At 34.2% G+C, this 5890-nt stretch overlaps 1 pseudogene; it reads left to right on the top strand.

The window, feature by feature from the left end:
* Positions 1-3369: 3369 nt before the first annotated feature.
* LOC122099522 lies at positions 3370-3466 on the top strand (annotated as a pseudogene).
* The last annotated feature ends 2424 nt before the right edge of the window (positions 3467-5890 follow it).

Here is a 5890-nt window from a genome sequence, read left to right as displayed (position 1 = left end):
TTAGAGAAAATATAGAGGATTGTTTTCTTTCCAGTGGAGTAACGCGTTCTTGATCTTGTTTCTTCCATTCTATCTTCACAAGCTATCAAGTGTGTCTCACGACTGGATTATCCAGTTCAGACAGAGAACTCCTAGAAGAAAGATACTATTTGCAGCAGATGTAGGTGATTTATAACCTTAGACAATCTATTTAAATCTGTTCAAAATTCTCTCCTATCCCAAACTTCTCTCTTTGGACAGCGTTGTTTGCTTTTCCCAAGACTACCCTTCATTAACTGCTTAAAATTTTGGGAGGAAATATTCATACTCTCTAGAGATTTCTGGTTGGTTGTGATTTTTGTGTGTTTTTGTTTTTTGTTGTGTTTTTAAACTGAATTTCAAAAGGTTGTGCAAGTGTGTTACAATTAAATATATCCATCTAATTGTCCATTGCTCTTGGATCAGAGTCACTCCTTCCATCATTCTCAACCAAATGCTTCTCCAATATTTATTTCAGATTTACCACTCCCTTTATCATATGTGTACACTGAGTATTCTAGCTGTACTTGCCCCTTGTTCATTTTTCATTCATTCTATGTCTTTACTATAATTTCTTTCTGCTTTCAACTTCCTGATAGTCATCCTGTTAAACTGTCTATTAATACTTTGAAAGGTTTATATACATTTCATGGAGATTCCATTCTGCATATCCTTGAACTGATGTCAGCTTATATTTCCATAATTCATTCATCTGCAGTAACAATTTGCAAGACTGGAGACGTGAAGCACCTAAACATGATTTTATTCTCATCCATTTGGAAGATTAATCTTCAGTCAAAAAGAAAGTTAAAAAACGCATAGAATGTACTCCTAGCTACCAATTTTTATAAATGGCTTTGTACAGTGGTGTGATTGCTTTATTTTACATGGTATAATATTTTTACTACCTATAAGTTTTGGAAAAAGAAGAAAACTAAAATTTATTCCTATAGAGGAATGTGATAGAAATAGAAGACAGATTTTGTTTGTCATATCTCTGATGAGTACCCATATTCAAGACTTAAAGTCATATTTCTCCCTATGTTAGACAGATAGGGAAAACATAATATTACATATGATAAGACAACTATTTGTGACGTTTTAAAATGTACCTTATTAAATGATGACATTTACTTTTTTAGCAAACGTTTTGGTTTGAAATTTGGCAGGCTGATCTATTAAACACTTTTCTGGAAGGATCCTACTGAAAAACACAAATTGTGGTTGGTACTATTTCTAGACTTTAATGAATGGTTGAACGTGTTTGGCATTAGTGCTGGGTAAATAATTCAACTCTATTGTAACTTGCTCCCTACACTTGAAAAAATTGTAATGTCACTAAGTGTCATCTACTTGTCAAATGTTATTTTGGTGAATGTGATTTTAAAGAGTTAATTTGTAAAGGAATAACTTTCAGGAGATTAAATGTAGATTATCATTGGTTTGAGAGTGACATTTTATACCACTGAACCATGTTGTACTGAAGTCCCAGTGTTTTGAAGCACTAAGGATCTTCTCAATGTTTTTCTGAATTATATTTGAACTCTAAGTAAATTTTTCTGGGAATTGGTAGACCAATTATGGATCTATCCTTCCAGGAACTATTTTTTGGTCCACTTATGCTGGACTAAAATCTTTCATTAATCATAGGGGAGGGGTATTAAAAATAATCTTATGACACCTTGTGAACTTGTTCACTGATATGGGCTGGCCATCTGTAAGTTGAATATTTGAATCATAGTACATACTCTCAAATTTTGTGATCTCATCTTTCATTTTAAGTTGCCTTGCATTTCACAATTGCTTACTGCTAAATCCTGTATCTCAAGGAATTGGGGCCCTGAAATATAGGAAATGAGAAATTGAAATGGGTCTTCAATTACTTTGTTGCATGTTGCATGGGCCTATGTGAGAAGTCTTGCCCTTGTTATCTGATGATGCAGGTAACTGGTACCTGGGACCCTAGGAATCATTGGGTCGTGCAGAAGAATAATATTTGTTAGACATCTTACCAGAAAAATTTGGGCATAATCAGTAGGAATGCTTCAGAAATATGGAGAAAAACAGTTTGGGATCAGTGAATTAAAACAATAAACAGAGAAGCATAGTAAAATCCCTTATAGATTAGAGGAAAACAAAATTGTTTTTTACCATGTGAATTCAGAAGACCAAGAACAGTTAGAATGTATCACAAGTTTATACCAAAGACACTGCATTGATACTTTTTATATTCTAATATACATTTTAAACCTAATTATTTTATTCCAATTCTATTTATTGGAATAAATAAATTTTAATTTATTTGTGAAATTATCAACTAATTCTAGTAAGTTTCATTGTGTGAAATATAAAATCAGCACATATAAATATAAAATATATAACTATATATAATATAAGAAAAAAAGACACATGTTTTGCATTGTTCTGTTGTGGGTACAGTATCAAAGGCAACTCTGTTTTAAAGTATTATTACATTATCTCTACCTCAGTGTTTGATAGAGTTGGACCTAAAGCTTTACCATTTGTAGATTTACAGCCTGTAGGCTAGAGAAAACACTATGATTAAAACATTACCAATTTAAGGCCTAATAATGAGAAGAAACATCTGGACTTCTCCTGCAACTATGAAAATATTTGGTGATAGAAATGCAGTAGTGTAACTTCCTGCCTGGTAGGATGGTAGACAGGCCAGGATATTAAGTAATCATGAATATGATCAATTTTTTCACATTCTTGGCTTTAGTTACTTTTGAAATGTTAGATATAATAAACAATTATATTTTGATAAAATACCTTCTAGTCGGAACAGTTATGACTGAACTGTTCATCTCTCTATGATCCCTTGTAACTAAGATTAGTGTTGTTCAAGTAAAACAATCTATTGCTGTCAGGGTAAGATATTCTGATTGGTCTGTTCCTACATGGAAGAAGAATAAAGGGTCAGGTAGACATTTGTGCCAATAAGACCTCACTAGGGAAAATGTCAGCTCCAGAAGGTTAGAAGTAGCTCTTAAGCAAGGTTTACTTTGAATCCATTAGCTCCACAAAGGTAATTCAGTTGGATTAATTAGTACATGAAAAAGCCATCACCTTTGGACCTAGCAATAAATTATCGAAAGTATGATCAAATTCCAAATGAAAAAGACTTAAAATTGTCATTGACAAAAAAATTTGCAAATGTGAGCATTAAGATGAACAACATATTTTTTTCCACTATTCACAGAATTTTAGGGAAATAAGATCAGTAGCATTGTCAGGAACAATATAGTTTCCTTATTACAAATAGGGAACCGTGGATATAAGTATGTATAAAGATTGCATCATTAACTACTTAAATTTAGAAGATACTACATGCTTCAGCAGCACGTATTCCCAAATTACAATACAGAGATTAACATGGCAATTGCACAAGGATAATATGAAAATTTGTGAAGTATTCCGTATTTTTCATTCTTCAGATGCAAGAAATGAAAAACAGTTATTAAAAAGTTGATTACAAAATAACAAGTGTAACAACACACGTAATTCATATAATTAAATTTAGTTTGACATCAGTGTATTAAATCTTCACCTCAGAAAGGCGTTTACATACCATAAACTTTACAAAACTTTTGAAATTAGACAACATTGTCATTTTATCCCAATGAAAAATAATATTAAGACCGAGGAAAAAAAGGAATCTAAAACTTTCTATATGGAATACAATCTGAAAGAACACATTATACAAACATAGAATATTTTAAAATATTCTTTTTCAGACAAGCACCAGAAATATTTTAGTTTCTGTACTATTCATTTAAACGGATAAATTAAAATTATTTCTGATTAAAATTTCAAAAACTCTGCAGAAATCATTATACATGTATACAAAAACTCTTGAATATATTTTGACATCTAATGCAGGCAATTCACTTGGAAGAATTGCACGGAATTCATGAATTTTTACAGTAAGTATTGGTGTTGCCGGACGCTGGTGGCTCAAACTATAAAAAGAATTTTGAGGTATTGCCAGTTGTAATAGACTCAGACAGTCCTACCACTATAAAGGCCATGACAAAGGTCTCTAAAAGATACTATTCAAGTTAATAAAGGACAGAGGATTGCCCAAATACTTTTACTCTGATATCTAAACTTACCTAATCCCACACTGACTCAAAACAGAAAAGGAGGGTTTGGCACCACAGATACTATAGCCTGGGTTCAGGAAATTACAGATAAATGGCCTTACAAGGCCATTAAAGTCAATGGAAAACAAATGACAGGACTCTTAGACACAGGAGCTGAGAGATCCTGTATTGCTGGAAAAGATTATCCTATGGCCTGGCCAGTGCATGAGACTTCTTCTTCCTTAATTGGATTAGGGATGGCTTCTAATGAAGCTTAGTCAGCTCAGAAACTCAAATGGGTATGTGAAGGGCAGCAAGGCCACTTCAAACCTTATGTTATCCCCAGCTTGCCCTTTTCTTTATGGGGCAGAGACATCATGCAAGACATGAAAATAAAATAGGACAAATAGACTCCTCATTGAAGGAGCAAAATTTTTCATAGGGGCCACTGAGGAACAGCTTTATGCTGACAAAATAATATGGAAAAGTGATGATCCTGTATGGATTAATCAGTGGCCCCTAACTCAAGAAAAGATTCAAGCCATACCGGACTTAGTTCAAGAACAATTGAGAGGCTAATTCAACAAAAACCGCAACACCACCTATATGGGGAAAGATCAAGAAGCTGGTTGAAAAGGCTCAGCACATTTTGTTAATGAGTTAAATAAGGATGTTTCTCTAACAATAACAGAGCAACAAATTATTGAACCAAAATTAAAAAAACAAAATAGAGGCTTTGGAAAAAGTAGTCTTAAAGTTAGGGACTCAAGTCAATAATCTAAAAACCCAGCTGACAACTAGATGTCATCAGTCATTTAAATATATTTGTGTTACCCCATTACCTTATAATGAGAGCTTAGATTGGGAAGTTACCAAAGTGCATTTACAAAAAATCTGGAAGGACAATAGCTTAACTCATGAGATAGGACAGCTACAGGAAGACATCTCAGCCCTTAGTCAAGCTCATTTGGAAACCGTGGGGATAAATTCTTTGGCAGAAGACTTACAGAGAGGATTAAAAAGTCTTAATCCTTTAGATTGATGGCACTACTTGGTTACATTTGGAGTGATAATACTAATTGTTATATGTATTCTTGTTGTCTTTCTAGTCCTCTTCAAACTAGTCTTCTGCTCCATCTTCTCTATATGAGAAGAAATTTCTCTGGCACATCTAAAATATAAGAAAGGGGCAAATGCCATGCCTACTCCGGTGGAGTCTGCTTAGCATGGAACACCTGCATTCAGACCTGAGAATGGGGCTTCACAGAAGCCTATCTCTGAGAATGGGACTTCACCGAAGTCTACCTCAGAGAATGGGGATTCAAAGAGGCCTATCTCTGAGAATGGGACTTCACTGAAGTCTACATCAGAGAATGGGGCTTCAAAGAGGCCTACCTCCTGGAAAGGCTGGCAAGCCCCTGGGAAAGATGTGTTTCTGTCCTGTTTTTCTTTTCTTCGTTGTATAGGAGTGCCTATTAATCTTTTACTGTTCCTGCTGCTTGTTCTACTTACTCATGCTCAATGTTCCCTTATTTAAGGCTCTTTCTTAAAAGTGTTGATGACTCCAACATCCGATGAGTGTCCTGAGAATATGACTAACTCACCAGAGTTAAGTGCTACCATAAAAGCCCCTCTTATGGAAGCTATTAGACAAGTCATAAGTAAATGTAAAAGTATTGGGGGTTTCATGACATTACTTCAGCAGAAGGAATTGTTTGTAAGAGATTTACAGGAAGCTGTAGGCACGGCTAGAGCAAAAAGAGTGT

The sequence above is a fragment of the Dipodomys spectabilis genome, unplaced genomic scaffold (assembly GCF_019054845.1).
Source record: "Dipodomys spectabilis isolate Male_0828 unplaced genomic scaffold, ASM1905484v1 ptg000516l, whole genome shotgun sequence".
Classification (NCBI taxonomy): domain Eukaryota; kingdom Metazoa; phylum Chordata; class Mammalia; order Rodentia; family Heteromyidae; genus Dipodomys; species Dipodomys spectabilis.
This window is presented reverse-complemented; position numbering and strand designations above follow the sequence as displayed.